The sequence below is a fragment of the Chrysemys picta genome, chromosome 4 (assembly GCF_011386835.1).
Source record: "Chrysemys picta bellii isolate R12L10 chromosome 4, ASM1138683v2, whole genome shotgun sequence".
NCBI classification, from domain to species: Eukaryota; Metazoa; Chordata; order Testudines; family Emydidae; genus Chrysemys; species Chrysemys picta.
Genome location: NC_088794.1, coordinates 40,553,588 through 40,573,346, shown reverse-complemented (window position 1 = coordinate 40,573,346; position 19,759 = coordinate 40,553,588).

Sequence of the window (19,759 nt, the reverse complement as noted above, 5' to 3'; positions counted from 1 at the left end):
GGGGGTGCGGGGCTGGCTGGAGACAGGGGCTGGCTGCGGGCAGGGCAGGGGGTGCGGGGCTGGTGTGGGCAAGGGGTGCGGGTACAGCCCACCCTGTACAGTAAGTGCCCCCTCTTCCTCCTCCTCCCTCCCCTACCGGGGTAGCAGCAGCAGCAGCAGCAGCCCAGGGCTCCCCTGCTTCCACCCCCCCCCCGGCCCTGTAAATAGCCGAGGGAGCCCTGGGGAAGCAGCGGGGCTCCGGCGGCTATTTAAAGGGCTGGGGCGGCAGAGGCAGCTGGAGCCCCGGCCCTTTAAATAGCTCCCGGAGCCCCTCATTACCCCAGGGCTCTGGGAGCTATTTAAAGGGCCTGGGGCTCCCCTGCTTCTACCGCCCCGGCCCTTTAAATAGCCGCCAGAGCCCTGGGGAAGCAGGGCTATTTAAAGGGCCGGGGCGGAAGAAGCAACGGGAGCCCCGGACTTTTTAAATAGCCCCCAGAGCCCCACAGCCCTACCCCAGGGCTCCAGCAGTGGGGCTCTGGTGACCATTTAAAGGGCCTGGGGCCCCCAGCCCTGCTGGGAGCCCCAGGCCCTTTAAATTGCACCCTGGGGAAGCTGGGCCACCCCGCTACCGGGGCTTGGGGGCCCTCTTAGGAGCAGGGCCCGATTCAGGGGAATTGGTTGAATTGGCCTAAAGCTGGCCCTGCCCAACTGGGCAAGTGGTTCCTTAACCCAATCTTGCTTGTCCTCAAATGAAGCCAATATGTCCAGGCTGAGGACAGATATCCCTGTCCTGCAACCAGCTGCTGGTGTTTGGCTGTGCAGCTCAGATCTAGATGTTTGTCTAACTTTCAGTTTCTCAAGGCTAGGCCAGCTCCAGCTAGGCTTAACTGTTGTCCTTCAGCCCTGCAAGGTGTCATTCTGGGAGCTGTTATTTCCAGTTCCTTGTCAGGCATGTTAGCTTTGGCAGCGGAACACTTTGGACAAAGACCTAGGAATTTCTAGTAATGTCCGGAATGCCATTCTCAAACTACAGTCCCAATTAATCTAGTATGTAGAAGTTTGTTAGGCTAGCCCTGAGACAGAATTTACAAAATCTGGGAATATTTTATTGTAGCCTAAATTAGTGAATTGTCTTAGCACTGTTAGAGACTCAAAACTCCCTTTCTGGAATATTTTGAAGTAGTAAGTGAAAAGTATTAGTTTTCAGGAAAGGTGTCTGAGCGTCCTATGTGAGGTAAAAAGCAACAGAGGGTCCTGTGGCACCTTTAAGACTAACAAGTATTGGAGCATAAGCTTTCGTGGGTGAATGCCCACTTCATCAGACGCCAGTGAGACCCTCTGTTGCTTTTTACAGATTCAGACTAACACGGCTACCCCTCTGATACTTGACACTATGTGAGGTAGGTTCTCCAAACCTGTTAGCAAATTGGATCTAATATTAAATGGATTTTCACTCTTACTCTGACCAGACTAACTTCCCTCAAAACTATGTAGAAGCAGGAGAATAACTTGATGACTAAACATGCTTCTCTTTCTTTATGGATAGCTTTATGCATTTTAAAAACAGTTCAGAGAGGGAGCCCAAAAAACGTGTTTTAGCAGCCCAAAAACGTTTTGGTTTGAAGTATACATTACTCATTCTCCTTACGAGTATTTAAAGTACTTTGCTTCCTCGCTTGTCTGGTCTAACTTTTTGTGTTGCTTCCTTGGATTTATAGACTTAGCATTCCATAACTACAAAATACTTCAACAGCCAGCTATTTGGGAAGATGAACATTTGAACTTCTCTTTTTCAGGGCTGAAGGAGGAAGGCGGCATGGTTATATGGGTCATTTAACAAGGCTAGCTAACTGTATTGTGCACAGTACTGATAAGGGGCCAAACAGCACACTAGTACAACAGCTATTAAAGGTAACATTAAACTTCTGCAGGTTTGTTTCACCATTCTGTTAGTTGGATTTGTAGAATTAAATTATGCTAGGAATTTAAAAGGCAGCTTTTAATAGGGGCTTTCTTTCCAAAAGCTGTTTGTCCAAGGGAAAGAAGCAAAGGTCTTACTGTTTGTGTAAGTCCAGGTAACCTATTAAATTAGGATACTTTTAATATGTGACTTGCTCTCCCCAAATGTAGGGAAGCAGTGTCCTGGCTTCTTCAAATAAATGTGAGTGGGGGTTGCCTGCTAAATTCCCTGTGAGCTGTGTGGCCACGCAGCAGCCTATTAAGCACTGTGCAGGGGCTTAGGAAACCCAGCCCTGGCGAACCTGCTGCAGCCGGGGGACAGGTGCTCCTCCCCCAACCTGAACCCAGCTCTGGCCTGGACCTGCTGTGGCCGGGGGACAGGTGCCTCTCCCACAACCCGGCCACGGCTGGGAGAGAAGTGCCCGGACCCACCTAGCCTGCCCCCCCGACCTGCCGTGGCCGGGGGACAGGTGCCCCTCTCCCGGCCCCCACCTAGCCTGCCCCCTCCTCCCCAACCTGCCACGGTCAGAGGATAGGTGCCAGTCTCCTGGCCCCAGCCCACCCCTCGACCTGCCATGGGTGGGGGACAGGTGCCCCTCTCCCGGCCCCCACCTAGCCTGCCCCCTCCTCCCCAACCTGCCATGGTCAGAGGATAGGTGCCAGTCTCCCGGCCCCAGCCCACCCCTTGACCTGCCGTGGGTGGGGGAGAGGGACCTATCGCATGGCCCCAGTCCCAGAGCTGCTGCAGCGGGGAGAGGTGCCTCTCCCTTCCCAGCCCAGATGCTGCTGTGGAGAGAGAGCTGGGGGGAATCCTCACTCCCTGCCATAGCCCCGGGGCAGCCTGCACCCCAAACTCCTCATCCCTGGCCCCACCCTGGAGCCCTCACACACACACACCCCATCCAACCCCAGCCCTGAGCCCCTCATCTCCAACCCCACCCCAGAGCCCGCACCCACAGCTGGAGCCCTCACACCCCTGCACCTCAACCCACTGTCCCAGCCCTGAGTCCCCTCCCACACTCCAAACCCCTTGGCCCCACCCCTACCACATGAATTTTGTTATGTGCACCAATATGAAGGTGCTATGTCACACATCTCCTCCATATTGGTGCACATAACAAAATTCATTCTGCACATGTGGGGAAAAATTAGAGGGACACTGGTGGCCTGCCCTAATGAAAACTACACTGAATCAAGTATCTTCTTCTGGAGAATGGCTTATTTACACAGGTACTTCTAGAATAATTACTCTCCAGCATAGACCTTCTCAGTCTCAGCTATCCCTTGTGTTCCTTCTTGCAGTGTTAATCTTTCCCAAGTCCTCACGTGCTCGAGGTTACTCCCACATTCCTTATACTCATGTACAGTTACAGGCTTACTGCACCGGTGAGCCATTGAGATTGTCATCTAATAGACTGGAAATGTCTGCCTGAAAACCACACCTTGTTAGAATAAACAATGCCTGAGAAAATTTTCAATTGTATGTATAGCAGAACATGGTCTGCAGTGATTTTTGCAAGTTTAACTTTGGGAGCTGAGAAGAGAGTGAAAACTAACTGCCTTGAGTGATATTGGTACTAAAACTTTTTCCCTCCATTTTACTCTAGAGCTTCCAGATGATGTCAGGGAGCGATGGGAGACCTTCTGTACAAACTCCTTAGGAGAAACTAACAAAAGGAACACAGTGGCTCTAGTAGGTTTTGTAAGACTAAGTTTGAAAAGTTACTGCAGTTATAAGGGCATCCTTTTCCCTTCCCATGTGTCAGGGATACAGTTGCACTGCAGCCTTTTCAGCCATCATGCTTCTCAGACAGAATGTCTGCAAACCTCTCCAGTAGCTGCACTGTGGAATTGGCACCTCCCTGTTTCTTTGCAAATATGGCTGCCTTATTGACAATTTAATATGGTTTTGCAAGGGTGTTTGGAGTTTGACTCATACTGTATTGCACCCTCACTCTTAAAGTACCACCCAACAGGAAGATGTCACTTTGGGGTCTTTGCAAGTCCAAAACTGCTTGAAGAATTGAGACTAAAATTGCTGAAGCTGGGGTTTTTCATATGCAGTATGTAAGCAAGCCTACATACAGTTAACGTGAAACTGCTTCCTGCATCATTGAATGATGCACACAAATACCTACCTCACTTTTAATGAAGAAATATAACTTTGCCTTGATTACAGTCCTGTCATGACTATTCTGTTCTGCACTGAGTGATTCAGAGATTACATTGGCCTTTTAAAGGCTAAACACATCTAATTGTGAGGTGCAGAAATAGTCTTAAACAGAGGCAGCATTTTCTGTTTGTTATATTTAAAGTCAAAGTGTCAGTGTATCAGCAGTTAGGTCCCTCAATTCAAAATAGGACAAACTTGATTTTTTTTTTTAAACTGAGGTGGTTGCCTACTTGGGCCTCATTATAATTGTGGTGTGGTTTTTTTTGTTTTGTTTTTTTAATTTCTCCAAGAATCACTGGTTTATTTGTGGGTTCACTAAGTGGCAATTATACATCACTAATTTGGACCAAAAAATGTATTAAAATTTTGACGTGAGAGTACAACAATGCAAGATTCACAGCAGAAGGCCATGTGTGAAATAAAAATAATTCAGAACCCTAGAGTTGCCTAACAAAGGCATAAAAACAATGAATTCATGGGGTTTTCTGATATCTAATGGATACTAGTCAGTACTGCATTGGATATTTATTCAAGAAAACAATGCATCCTACTGGGGAAGAAAAATGATTTTTTTGGATCTATAGCCTTATTGGAAATGGCCCACAGGTCTGCAGTGTGATTCTGATCCAGCTTATCTTCATAGACTCCTGACATTTAGAAATGTTGCATGGTTTAGGTAAATGTGTGGAACCATTAAATTTCTTTGTTTGAGAAAAGCTTTTTCTTGATCCTGGGGTAAAACAACCTGCCATGATTAATAATAACCTAATCTGAGAAACATTAATCCAAAATATAGATTACTAGTGTTGTGAGGTCAGAGCCTCCAGCAGGTTTCCTCACAAGTTTTTTCTAGGTCAGTCTAAATTTTTAAGCCAGGTAGAATATTGGATTATTAACTTTCTTTGATATAGATATGCCCCATTCCTTTTAAAACTGTATATCCAACAGAATTCCAGTCAAAGTGGGGCCAGCAAAGTTTAATGCTGAACCGTCTCATGTTCAGTTTAAGTTTCTTGAATTAACTGCAAAACTCCTAGCTCTTCTGTAGTAGATCCCCTTGAGTCTGACAACTGCAAGTCTCTCACAAATGGGGGTCTGATCTCTCCAGGTACACTAACTGGTCTGACATAAGCTCTAATTAAAATAGCACTTTTAAGCAAGTTTGCTGTTGTAAGTTCATTGAAATAACTAATCGTAAAGATCTCCAATTTTTCATGATTATGGTATCCCTTCCATCAAAAATAAAGCCTTTCTTACATTATTACTTTGGGGCCTTTAACACAATTCTTATTTTGAAAATCTTAAATAGTTAAGGAAAGTGAACCCAGCCTCTGTCTTCTTATACAGCATAAGTTGGAAATTGGCTACAGTGAGCAATTTAGTGTTTCTGTAGTTGTTGTGATTCACTCATGTCTTATTTAGGCTGGTTTATTTATTTTGACTTTTTTTAAATAATTTTAGAATCATAGTATCATAGAATCCTAGAAGATTAGAGTTGGAAGAGACCTCAGGAGGTCATCTAGTCCAACTCCCTGTTGCTCAAAGCAGGACGAACCCCCAACTAAATCATCCCAGCCAAGGCTTTGTCAAGCAAATTTCCATATATAACGTTGTCAATTCAGTAATATGCATAATTTAGTGAAATTCAGGGTTGTTCTTACAGAATATGATTTTTTTTCTTTTAAAAGCTTAAATTCCATAACTTTCTAAAGTTCTTAAATTTACACAGGCAAAAATAATATTATAAAGCTGTTTGCATTACGGTGTACATAATCACATAGTTAAAGGCACTCTCAAAGAATGCAATTATTTCTACAATCTTGTAAGAGGAGCGAAGAGTGATGTAGGGCCCTGGCCTTATTAACTGTACATCTTGTGTATAAACTATTTTCACAAACTGCATGTGTGATTTATGGATTGTACACAGTGATGTAAGCGTCACACAGGTGTCTAAGGCCATCAGAAAAAATGGCATAATATATAATGTTATTAAAAGTTTGACCAAGTAATTGAGGGCAGTATAGTGATGCATACATGCACATAAGCAGTGTTAAGGTTGCACATTCAATTTTAACGTTGACATTTCCTGACTTCAGAATATCAGAGGGGTAGCCGTGTTAGTCTGAATCTGTAAAAAGCAACAGAGGGTCCTGTGGCACCTTTGAGACTAACAGAAGTATTGGGAGCATAAGCTTTCGTGGGTAAGAACCTCACTTCTTACATTTGAAGAAGTGAGGTTCTTACCCACGAAAGCTTATGCTCCCAATTCTTCTGTTAGTCTCAAAGGTGCCACAGGACCCTCTGACTTCAGAATGTTTCAGTGTAGAAGTCGGCGCCAGTGGCATGAACCCCTTGAATGTATATAGTCTTTTTCATCCACAGAGCTCCAAGCATTTTACATAGGCAGGTAAGGATCATCAGTTTACAAATAGAGAAACTGAGGCACAGAGAAGTGATAGATCAAAAGCCACAGCACTTACTTGTAGAACCCAATTCTACTGATTCTCAGCGAGGTGGTCTTACCTTTCCAGCCTAGACTCACTCTGAGGATATCCAAAAGGCTAGGCTTATTGTGGAAACTTGGACGTGAGCCTGGACATTCCAGTAAGACAGATGATTAGGGATCTAATGAGAAAAGGTAGTTTCAGTCACAGATCAAGAAAGTCCTTTCAGTTTGTCCAGCAGAGGATGGCTAAGCATCAGAATAAAGTGCTGTCCTCATGCTTGCAGGGTAATACCTCCAGTTAAACCCAAGATTGCAGAAGTCAGAATATTAGCACATCTTCTGAGTCTTAAGAACACCATGCATGCTCCAGAGGAGTCCAGATGCTTTTACTGGATACAGAGTGGCTGGTGATTTTTCTGAGGGGATATAATGTTCTGATTCTTTCATGTATATTATTTGACAGTTGAGTCTTTTGTATTTTTTTCTTCTGTTAAACAATGTTTAAAAAAGTAAATTCACTTAGGTATTATTGCAACTACACCTCTTTGGGGGTTTGACCAACGTATTTGGATTCTTGTCTTGAGATGCAACCCACTATACAGACAATCTTACTATTAAGCCAAGTGACACGATTTCACAAAGAGTTAGCCAAAAAGGTTAAACATGAGTGTTAAATGGCTCAGAACATATCTGGGTGACAAACTTTCCTTTCTTATGCTTGCAGTGTGCAACTGCAGCATTTCTTAGGATGAAGTCACAATGTGTTCACGTATCCTTCACATCTTATTCACATATAAATAAGGAATTCAAGACTAAGTCAGAAACACTTTTTTTTTTATTGAAACCTCTTAAAATTACAAGTTCATTTTAGGTGCAAGAAAGAGCACTGGTTATATATTTTCCTGAGACAGATGATTCTTCCACTTATATAGCTCTTTACTTCTTTGAGGTGCTGTATAAAACTGAACTAATTCATTCTAACACCCACATGGGGTAGAAATGTTCTCATTTTAGGGGTAGGGAAACAGGCACAGAAAGGTAAAGTGATTTGTTCTAAGCTTCATGGCATATCAGTACCAAAGTAAGGATGACAGAGGAGTACCTGATTTCCAATCTTTTTTACACCTATGATAAATAAAATCTTGGTGTGCCTGAAGATATAGGATGGCACATTTGTGCTGTTTCCAAACTTCAGCTGAAAATCTCAACCCCAGGAAATACTGAAGCTGAAAGAGGACGTTTTGTTGGCTTTTCACAGACAGGAATCTTAAGGTATGAAATACCTGCCACTGGGCCTATTTCTGTAGACATTTATTCCTGCTCCAAAAGAGCTATGAAATGCTCCACCATAAGGCAGTAACTTGTTCTCACAACTGAGACAAAGAGGTTACCCATCCAACTCCAGTTTTATATATCAGACCAAACTTCACAGATTAAAGTTACTTTGATAAAAATAAATACATAAATAAATAAAATCATTAATTTGGAATGCAGCCAACAATGGAGACAAAACTATATACATAAAACATATAAAGGCTCTTATTTTAAAGGGATGCTGTCAAGTAAATTTACTCACAAAATGTTGGTGTAGGAGAAAAAAAATGACAAAAAATTTTGAAAGAGGGTTAGTTCTTTGGGGTTTGACCACTGCCTAGATATTGTAGCATTTTGCTAGTGAATGAGGCTCTAAATTTGAAATGAGATAAAACTAAAAGTACATCTCACTAGTCTGTTTTCACTATCCAAGCTCACAGAGTAAACAGAATAGGTATAAAGCTAGTTGCAAATCATTAAGTAAAATTGGGTGTTTTAAATATTCAGTTTTAATAATCTAATGTTTATCTTAACAGAGGTAAAGGTTTTTTAAAAATAGGATTCTTAACTTGACAGTCTCCCTTTAAAAATACTTTTAAAAAGTCCATTTTAGATAAAAAGGTATGCAGTTGCATCATTTCATCCAAAAAGAGTAAAAAAATCAGTTATGAAACACTGACATCTAAAGATATGTTGATTTGTGTGCTAACTCATCTAAAGATGACCTCGTGACAGATTCCTACAATTTTCGAATGCAGCATTTACACTTTTTTCCAGTGCTCTATTAATAAATGAGTATTTCAAAGATTTAATGCATATTTCAACACTATGCAATCAATATCCCATAACATCATTTTACATAGCTCTTAAGATAAAGATGTAGCTATTCCAAGAAATAAATCAAATAAGTAAATATTCTATACAATTAAGGAAAAATCTGCATTCTTGCATGCGTTCACTGCAGCTATTGGCAAAAGTGAATGTCAGAAGGGGAAAACAGTTTGGGTGAGTCTTAATGTTTACCAGGGGAGCTGCTCATGCTTGCAACATACACAGAATTAATCATTTCAAAGTTTACATCTTGACCAACCTACAGAAAAGTTGCTGAAGGCAAAATGCACTATTTTCAAACCTAATTTAATGTTCAAAGAACTGTACCTTTAACCAAGTGTTTTAATTCATTCAGAGTTATTATCAAATTCATTCAGCACTTTTAATCCTATTGTAAAAAAATAAATCTATCAGACACCTGTGGTCTTAATTTCAACAAAACTTCGGAGTATTTCAATCTAACAATTTCTAAAACCTGTTTTAGAAGCACGTTTTAAACTATTTAGGAAGAACTGTAGAAGAAAACCCAATTCAGGTGCTATTTTCATGCAGTCTGACTGAATACATTATTTTGTGGACAAGAGTTTGTTTCTTTAAGAGGTTATGACACTTAAGAGGCACTTTAATGTAGAATATGTACAATACACAACTTCATTTCAGTGTTTCCTGACATATTTGCTATGCCTGCTGAGACCACAGAAAACGGTCACACCTTTCCAGCATGGACTGTATCAGCATTCTACAGACAAAAGAGAGAAAAAAAATCAAACATATTAGTTACCTAATTTGCTCGATGCTAGCTTTTAGAAAGAGTTTAAACTGGCTGATGCAGTGATAAATATGATTCAGTTTCAGAGATAGCCCTATCATTCCCCCTCCGGCCTTTGAAGAATTATCACTATCATGAATGGAGAGCATGAGTGACAAACCATAAAGAATAGAAAAATGATGATAGCAAGGTATTTTTTTATTTTATTTTTTACTAAAGGTTAGTATTTAGGGATTCCTAGATTCCAGATTCTTGCTTGTAACCACCCCTCTCTATTGATGTAACAAATTTCAATAGCACCTTTTTAAGTGCCATCTTCTACAACTTAATTCACTTAATTCCAAAAACTCTTATGTTTTTCCATGCATGCTTTTTTGTTTTTAAGGAGTTAAACAGTGTATCTGCGGGTGAATTACTTTGACAGCAATAACTGCAGTGTAAGTAGACCCCCAAATTCCACATACTGTAATGTCTCATTGCACTATTACAGCATTTATGGAGAAGCCATCAGAGCAGTCTAGGTCTAGGAGGATGCAGTATGGGTAAAGAGTTGCTGAATTCTTCAGTGGTGGACATTTGATGGTTTAGTCATTGATCCTCATTTTTATTTTTTTTGGAAAATTTATTCTGAATATATTTTCTGTTAATACATTTTTTATTTTTAAGCTTCATGTCTCAAATATACCTTTTAAATTGGGGATAGAAGTATTTTCAGGTAGTTTTACCACTCTGTAACACTGTTTATACTCTTGGAGCTGAAGTCTGAAATGTTTTGACTTTTTTTTTTTAATTTAATGAAAAACAAAACTATGGCACTGAGTGAAGTATCAATAACTGTTCTCTAGGTATACACACACACGTCTTACCTTTGTCTTTTTTCAGCAATTCTCAGTATTTCGCAGATCCTGGTAAATCTCTCAAACCACACTCCTAGCAAGTACTGGCAAAGCATGATCTGGGCCAATTACCTTAGCCAACAAAAGAGCTACATTCTCAACAGTAATGCAGTTTGACCAATTAGTGCTACCATTACCAATAGTATTCCCATTCTGTGTACCATGACAGTGGAAATCAGTGCTGTGACTTTGTGCAAGATGGAAAGGAAGGAAATTCCATCCTTCCACAGTCTCTGGAATTAAGCCTAAATGTATTGGAGCTAATTGTTAGGGCTTATGGACATTTAGCACTAAAAACAGCTTTCTTCATAGCCATTGTTGAGGTTCTGAATTAAATTAAGAGCCAAAGAGTTCCTTTGTGTGTCTTTTTAGGATATTGTAGATTTTCACTGCAATTCTGCCATCTGATACAGAAACTTGCTCACTATAGCCTAGAAAAGTCACTAGATGGTGCTAGTGAATTATCTGATTCTCCAAAAAGCAACAGAGAGTCCTGTGGCACCTTTAAGACTAACAAGTGACACAGGACTCTCTGTTGCTTTTTACACATCCAGACTAACACGGCTACCCCTCTGATATCTGATTCTCCAAGGTACTGGGCAACAAAAATTCAGAGGGAAAGCTGGAGCCAAAAGAAATCTGATTGAAATGTCAAGAGATTTGAACCACTCAAGACAAGACTATGATTTAAAAAAAAAACACTGCTGTTTTGTTTTAAGACTGATTTATACACTCAATTATATTTATGTTGTACAATATACTAGATGAAGTTATACAAGATGCCAAGTGATCTTCCTATATCAGTGCTTAAAAAACACAACACATCTTTCAACTCTGGACAAATGCTTCTCTATACTTAATCAGCAATCAATAGTCAATATAGATCATATATTATACTGGTGCACTCATGTGTTATTTGTTCTAAACTAAAGTCATTGGTAATGAAATGCTGATTTAGCAAACTCATCAGTAAGAGCAAATAACCCCAAATACTAGGAATAACCTGGCCATTTCAAAGTGGCATAGGTCCCCGGAACTGTCAGTTTTTTTGTGTATGATAGTGGGAAAGGGTCAAGCGGAAAACAACCATCATATGGAGGTAAGAACTGCAGAAGAAAAAGAAGGGAAGTCCAGCTCCATCATGGAACATATAGCAAATCTGGACAACTACGTCTGGTTTGCACAGTGCAATTAAATATACATGATTTACTACCTTACCTAGGGTTTCCTTCAGCATCCACTGTATTTGTTCTTTATGGTGCATCATGGGAAACTGCCAAACACAGCCAATCCGGTTGTAATGCTTCCGGCTGAAAAAGAGATCCTGGGGGGAAAAAGTGTTAGACATATTTTCTTCCTTTTTAAAATATAATATCCATATACAAATCAAATCTTTCTCTAATACAATCAGGCTGGATCAAGCAGTTGTCACATTCACTATGACAGGTGAGTTATCTACCAATCCATGCTGGCTTGTCAATTACAGTCAATGACAAAAATATATATATACAGTAACTCCTCACTTAATATCATCCCGGTTAATGTTGTTTTGTTGTTACGTTGATCAGTTAGAGAACATGCTCGTTTAAAGTTGTGCAATGCTCCGTTATAATGTTGTTTGGCAGCCGCCTGCTTTGCCCATAGCTTGCAGAAAGAGCAGCCCATTGGAGATAGCTGGTGGGGGCTTGGAACCAGGGTGGACCGGCAGCCCCCCTAAGTTCCCTGTGCGGCAGCCACCCAGCAGGCTATTAATTGTCAGGCAGTTCAGCTGTCCCTCCCTGCACTGCCGAGTGCTGGTCCTGCCCTCTGCCTTGAAGCTGCTCCCAGGAACCTCCTGCTTGCTGGGGCGGGTAGGGGCAAAGAGGGGTGCTAATGTCAAGGTGTCCCCACTCCTGCCCCCTGCTCCTTTACCCCCATTTCCACAGAGCAGGGGGGGGACATGACAGGGCTCAGGACTAGGGAGCTTGCTGGCAGCAGCTCCTGTCTCAACTTGCTGATCTACTTAAAAAGGCAGTGTACTTAGAGGGGCAATGCGCGTCTCTCTCTCTCACACACACACACATACGATGTGTATCTGTCTCTCCCTCTCTCTTTCTCTCTCTCTCACACACACACACACACACACACACACACACAGAGTGTGTCTCTGTCTCTCTCTGCCATACTGTGTCTCCTCCCTCCATTTGTGCTGCCTTGTTAATGTAGCCTGACAGTCTACAATGTGTTAACCCTTGAGGGCTCAGCCGAGTGCTAGTTCATCATTTAGCAGCAAGACATTCCCTGGGAAATATCCCTCCCTCTTCCACCCTCTCAGTTCATCACCTCAACCAAGATTCACAATCATCGTTGCTGTGTACAGTATTCAATTATTTGTTTAAAACTTGTGTGTGTGTGTGTGTGTGTGTGTGTGTGTGTGTGTGTGTGTGTGTGTGTGTGTGTGTGTGTATAAACATAGTCTCTTGTCTGGTGAAAAAAATTTCCCTGGAACCTAACCCCCCCTATTTACATTAATTCTTATGGGAAAATTGGATTCGCTTAACATAGTTTCACTTAAAGTAGCATTTTTCAGGAACATAACTACAATGTTAAGCAAGGAGTTACTGTACATTGATGTGTCCATAGGCTTTACCATCCTTATTTCTTCAATCGGATTAACAAGAAATTCTACAAACTCCTACTCAGCATATCTCCAAATTTTTGAATTATCAACAGTGTACCAAAAAAATTTATAGTTTAATTATTTTTCTCTCTCTCAACAAACTTGACCCTTCCCTAAGCCATGAGAATTTAACCAATGCCCTCACACCAGGCATATAAAAAGAAACACAAGGCAAGGGATTACCATTAGGACTTGATCGGAGTGTACAAGAGGAATATATTAGAAATTTTATCCTCCTCTTATTTCACCTCATTAAGCCACAAGAAGTAAAGGAGACATCTCTCAAGTTGTTTATTTTGAAAATTGAAAGAAGCAGCTAGAGAATGTCTCTTTTTCTTTAATTGAGAATTTGTTAATACTTCAGTGTTTGTAATCTTTGGGTATCAATCTGTCACACAAAATAAACAAGTCATGTTATATCACTACTTTGGGACTTTGTCAATCAAACTGATAAACTTAGTCTTTTATCAGATTTAATTACATGTAATAGCAATAATAGTTATCATGGCTATAGAGAAATGTGTCATTTTAAAGGCAGCATCACATTAATCTTCAGCATTTTAAAGTATAGTGATAAACAGCCATTATAAATTTGAAAGCCATCAGAATTATCATCAATAATGGTTGATGTATTGAGCTCTAATTACCGAAGGCTTTAGTTCAAATCATATGTAAAATACAAGGAACTGCAGCCATTTATCCCTGCTGATCCTTGAACAATGACCAACAGATGGTACTCCATGAACCACTTCCCTGAAGCAACTCCCATAGCCCTGCTCCCTTACTTCAAAGATCAACCTGGGAACTAGCTTCTTTTTTGATTCCCATCTGCCAGCTCAACAGTGACGACGGGGCCAAATGAAGTCTTTCCATCACTTTCTGTCTTGTACCAGCTCCATGGTTTTGTTAATCTTTAAACCTTTTTGTTCTATATCATTCTTCACTGTGCCTATCCAACACACATCCTCAGTCTTCCTCATTTCTAGTTCCTTGCACTCTGGTATATATCACCATATATAATACCCTTTCAGGGTACATTCCTGACTCGTGTTCAAACTGCAATTATCTTTCTTCACTCTCCCATAAAAACATTATTTCTTGCTTTACCTGTTTTCTTATCATTTCATTGTTCATTTTCTGCAGTCTTGAAACTCTCAATACTCCCCTCAGCCAGTTCATTTCTGCAGTTAGTATCTTACATTCCTCAGCTTTCCTCACACTCCAACATTCCAATCTGTACAATGGTACAGGCATGGTAACTGTCTCCTACACACTGATTTTAGCCTTCTACATCTTGCAGAGTTTTCTGAATGCAGTAGCCACTAGTCCCACTCTTCTTTTATATCATCTTCGCAAGTCCCATGTTTTTCCAATTGTTCTAGTTCTTTGTCTCTAAGTTTGATCTTGACCTCTTCCCTCTTCTCTTCCAGTTGTCACAGATTTTGCCTTCCTCGTGCTGATCTTCAGTCCAAATTTTCGGCTTTCCTAATCTACGTTGGCAGTTATTCTCTGTAAATTTTCCTTGGGACAATGCTATGAAATCAATATCCCCTGTGAATCTAAAGGTGATTCACTATCCTCCCACATGAAATAAAAGGAGTCATATTATCTCTCAGTGCTAATCAATACTGCTTCCAGTACCAAGTTGAACAAATCTAGCTAAAGAGTGCATCCTTGTCTCACTCCTATGGTTATCCTGAACCTTTCCATCAGCTTCTTGACTACTCTCGCCACATTCATTGACTTGCTGTAGATATTTTCTACCAGCTTGATCAATTTCTTGGGGATGCCATATGTTCTCAAGACTTGTCATAAACTTTTAGGCCAAATGCTATCAAAAGACTGTTTGAAGTCTCTAAAGTTGTTATAACAAATTTGGTTGTATTCGATCTGCTTCTCCAGAGGGAGGGATAGCTCAGTGGTTTGAGCATTGGCCTGATAAACCCAGGGTTGTGAGTTCCCTCCTTGAGAGGGCCACTTAGAGATCTGGGGCAAAATCAGTACTTGGTCCTGCTAATGAAGGCAGGGGGCTGGACTCAATGACCTTTCAAGGTCCCTTCCAGTTCTAGGAGATGGGATATCTCCATTAATTTAATTTTTAATTTAAAAAGGGATTTCCTAGTACAATATTTCCAGTTGCAATATTTTATGATACTATATTCTTGTGGGGGCCCCTGCGGGCCCAGGGCCTGGGGTAAATTGCCCCATTTGTCCCCCCGGGCTGCCCTGTTTCCTAATAGCCAACCTAGACCTCCACCTCTGCAACTTGAGACCATTGCTCCTTGTTCCATCATCTTCCACCACTGAGAACAGCCAAGCTCCATCCTCTTTGGAACCCCCCTTCAGGTAGTTGAAGGCTGCTATCAAATCCCCCCCTCACTCTTATCTTCTGCAGACTAAACAAGCCCAGTTCCCTCAACCTCTCCTCATAAGTCATGTGCTCCAGCCCGCTGATCATTTTCATTGACCTCTGCTGGACTCTCTCCAATTTGTTTATATCCTTTCTGTAGAGGGGGGCCCAAAACTGGACACAGTATTCCAGATGTGACCTCACCAGTGCCGAATAGAGGGGAATAATCACTTCCCTCGATCTGCTGGCAACGCTCCTAGTAATGCAGCCCAATACACCGTTAGGCTTCTTGGCAACAAGGGCACACTGCTGACTCATATCCAGCTTCTCATCCACTGTAATCCCCAAGTCCTTTTCTGCAGAACTGCTGCTTAGCCAGTCAGTCCCCAGCCTGTGCATGGGATTCTTCTGTCTTAAGTGAAAGACTCGGCGCTTGTCCTTGTTGAACCTCATGAGATTTCTTTTGGCCCAATCCTCCAATTTGTCTAGGTCATTCTGGAACCTATCCCAACCCTCCAGCATATCTACAGTATGCCCTTGTTGCCAAGAAGGCTAACGGCATTTTGGGCTGTATAAGTAGGGGCATTGCCAGCAGATCGAGGGATGTGATCATTCCCCTCTACTCGACATTGGTGAGGCCTCATCTGAAGACCTGTGTCCAGTTTTGGGCCCCACACTATAAGCATGATGTGGAAAAATTGGAAAGAGTCCAGCAGAGGGCAACAAAAATTATTAGGGAGCTGGAGCACATGACTTATGAGGAGAGGCTGAGGGAACTGGGATTGTTTAGTCTGCAGAAGAGAAGAATGAGGCGGGATTTGATAGCTGCTTTCAATTACCTGAAAGGGGGTTCCAAAAAGGATGGATTTAGACTATTCTCAGTGGTACCAGATGACAGAACAAGGAGTAATGGTCTCAAATTGCAGTGGGGGTGGTTTAGGTTGGATATTAGGAAAAACTTTTTCACTAGGAGGGGTGGTGAAGCACTGGAATGGGTTACCTAGGGAGGTGGTGGAATCTCCTTCCTTAGAGGTTTTTAAGGTAGGGTGACCAGATGTCCTAATTTTATAGGGACAGTCCAGATATTTGGGGCTCTTTCATAGATGCCTATTACCCCCCACCCTCTGTCCCGATTTTTCACACTTGTTATCTGGTCACCCTATTTTAAGGTCAGACTTGACAAAGCCCTGGCTAGGATGATTTAGTTGGGAATTGGTCCTGCTTTGAGCAGGGGGTTGGACTAGATGACCTCCTGAGGTCCCTTCGAACCCTGATATTCTATGATTCTACCTCTCCCCCAGTTTAGTGTCATCTGCCAACTTGCTGAGGGTGCAATTCATCCCATCATCCATATCATTAATAAAGAAGTTGAACAAAACCGGCCCTAGGACCGACCCCTGGGGCACTCCACTTGATACCGGCTGCCAACTAGACATTGAGCCATTGATCACTACACGTTGAGCCCAACAATCTAACCAGCTTTCTATCCACCTTATAGTCCATTCATCCAGCCCATACTTCTTTAACTTCCGGGCAAGAATACTGTGGGAGACCATATCAAAAGCTTTGCTAAAGTCAAGATAGAGCACGTCCACTGCTATCTGCAGAGCCAGTTATTTCCTCATAGAAGGCAATCAGGTTGGTCAGGCACGACTTGCCCTTGGTGAATCCATGTTGACTGTTCCTGATCACCTTCCTCTCCTCCAAGTGCTTCAAAATGGTTTCCTTGAGGACCTGCTCCATGATTTTTCCAGGGACTGAGGTGAGGCTGACTGGTCTGTAGTTTCCTGGGTTCTCCTTCTTCCCTTTTTTAAAGATGGGCACTATATTTGCCTTTTTCCAATCGTTAGGGAGCTCCCCTGATTGCCACGAGTTTTCAAAAATAATGGCCAGTGGCTCTGCAATCACATCAGCCAATACCCTCAGCACCCTTGGATGCATTAGATCTGGATCTATCACACACCTCTATCAGTTTTGTAATGATACTGAACAGCCAATGCTTGCTGTAGACTGTGTTCCCAATGGAATCCTCTGCAGCCTCCTCATCTTCAGCATCACTAGAAGGGGGTGAAGGATTCCAGTCCATTTTTCAGAAATCCAGCACGATCTCTGGACCAGAAGCTTTCCAGAAATCCTGCTTCTCTGGAAAAAAAGATGACTGTGGAGTGACTCCAGGCAAGAGCTGTCCCTGTCCCCACCAAACCACGGAGGGGTCCCCTGCAACCACAACCTGTGTCCCCATCCCCACCATGACATGAACTCCTCCTAGCACTAATTCCTCCTTCCACCCCATCTACTCTCTCTAAACCCAGGTCCCTACCCCGCCTGGACACCCTTCTCCACGGGGCACTGGCTCCCCCACCCTCCACCCCACGTACCCAGACCCCACAGCACACACAGCAAACAGGACACAGGCTCCTCCATCCCATGTAGGCATACCCCACAGCACACACACCCCACGGGGCACTGACTCCCCTGCCCTCCCTCTGTGTACCTAGACTCCACAGCACACACAATACATGGGGAACAGGCTTTCCCAGCCCACGTACCCAAGCCCCACAGCGCGCACACTCTTTGGGGCACCGGCTCCCCCAGCCCTCCCTGCACCACATACCCAGACCCCAGAGTGCACACACCCCAAGGAGCACCGGCTCCCCCACCTACCCAGGCAGCCACTGGTCTGAGAGTGCTGGACTGGGACAGGCGGACTCCACCCATCGCCTGGCGATGCAGAGGTGTGCTGGGCACCCAGAGCGAGTTGCAGTCCACTCCCTCCACCCCTCCTCAGGGGCTCATGCCACTGTGGGGACGGGTGCAGCTTCTGCATCAGCCCCACCTGGCTTCGCTGCTCAGCCCCGCGAGTGTGGCTCCTGCCACACGGAGCTCACCTGGCAGCGGGGCCTTATTGAAAAACCTGGGAGGCAGGCGGGCACAAGACCATCCGCCTCTAAAGGCCCCTCCTCCAGCCTTGTGGGAGGGACCACTGGACCCGGGATCCAAATGAATTCTTGGGACATCTAAGGAATAATGGGGATGGGAGCAGAGGCCACGGGTTCAGAACTAGGGAATCCAGAGAGCGACACCGAGCAGAGAACCCCAGACAGTGCCCACTTCTCCTCAAAGCTGTCTAAGGAGCCAGCGGATGCTGCCCAGAGGAACTTTGCCCGGATGCATGAGACCAGGGAGGAGTGGGAATAGGCCCCACAGTCACAGAGCACCTCCTTTGTCTAGCATCCTCCTCCTGGTGTTGTAAATGGCCACTTTGGCCAGTGCCAGGAGAAGGTTGATGAGCAGGTCTCGCAACTTCGTGGGGCCACGGGCAGTATGTGAATATATGAAGAGGGGTGGGGGAAAGTGCAGCAAGAACCTCAACAGGAGGTTCTGGAGGAGCCAGAATAGGGGCAGCAACCTGGCACATTCGAGATAAGTGTGCGCCAGGTTCTGCCTCATGCGGCAAAAGGGGTAGGTGTCAGGAATGGGGGTGAACCATGCTAGTTACACACCTGTGTTCATGGCTCCATGAAGGAGCCGCCAACCGATATCCCCGACGGGATGTGGGACAAGGCTGGAATAGAGCCTGGCCCACCAGGGTTCCTCACCATCTACAGGTGATAAATAGTCCCGCCACTTGGTATCGGGGCGGGACACAAGGGTGAGGAAGTGAAACGTGTGGAGCACGAGTTTGTATAGTAGTTCCCGTAGTGCGGTTCGGAAGCGAACCGGCTGCAGGGCACACAGCCAGGTTGGGGTATAAAGGGGAGGGTGCCGAGGGGCTTGCAGGACGGGGGCCTGATGAAAAGGTCCAGAGGGCCAGGGAGGAGTGGGGAGCACTCTCCCATAGGACCCACTCAATGAAAACCTGAGAGATGGGCAAGAAGGCTATCCCCACCTCCTGGAGTATGTGCAGGGGGTCTGAAGGGTGGAAATCCCCATGCGCAGACCGAGCGCTTGGGGATCCACCCAGTGCCCGCTGTTGTAGTCCAGGAAGTGTCCAATTATGGTAGTTTCTGCCAGGACCAGCCTCCAGCACAACGAGGGGGTTGTGTAGCAGGGGCACCGCGAGGAGGTCCACTCCCTTGGTGGCCACAACGGACCTGGTCGCTGAAAGCAGCTTCCAGGTCTGGAGGAGGTAGAGGTGCAGCTTGGAGAGATCTCACTGAAGACCCCTTGATAGGCGAAAAAAGAGCTGCAAGTCGTATCGGAGCCCTCAAAGGCAGTGGATTATTGCAACAGGCTTCCCCGTCCCACGTACCCAGACCCCACAGCGCACACACACCGCACGGTGCACCGGTTCCACCACCCTCCACCCCACACACCCCATTGGACACCGGCTGCCCTGCCCCCCACCCCACCCCAGTACCCAGACCCCACGGAGAACCAGCT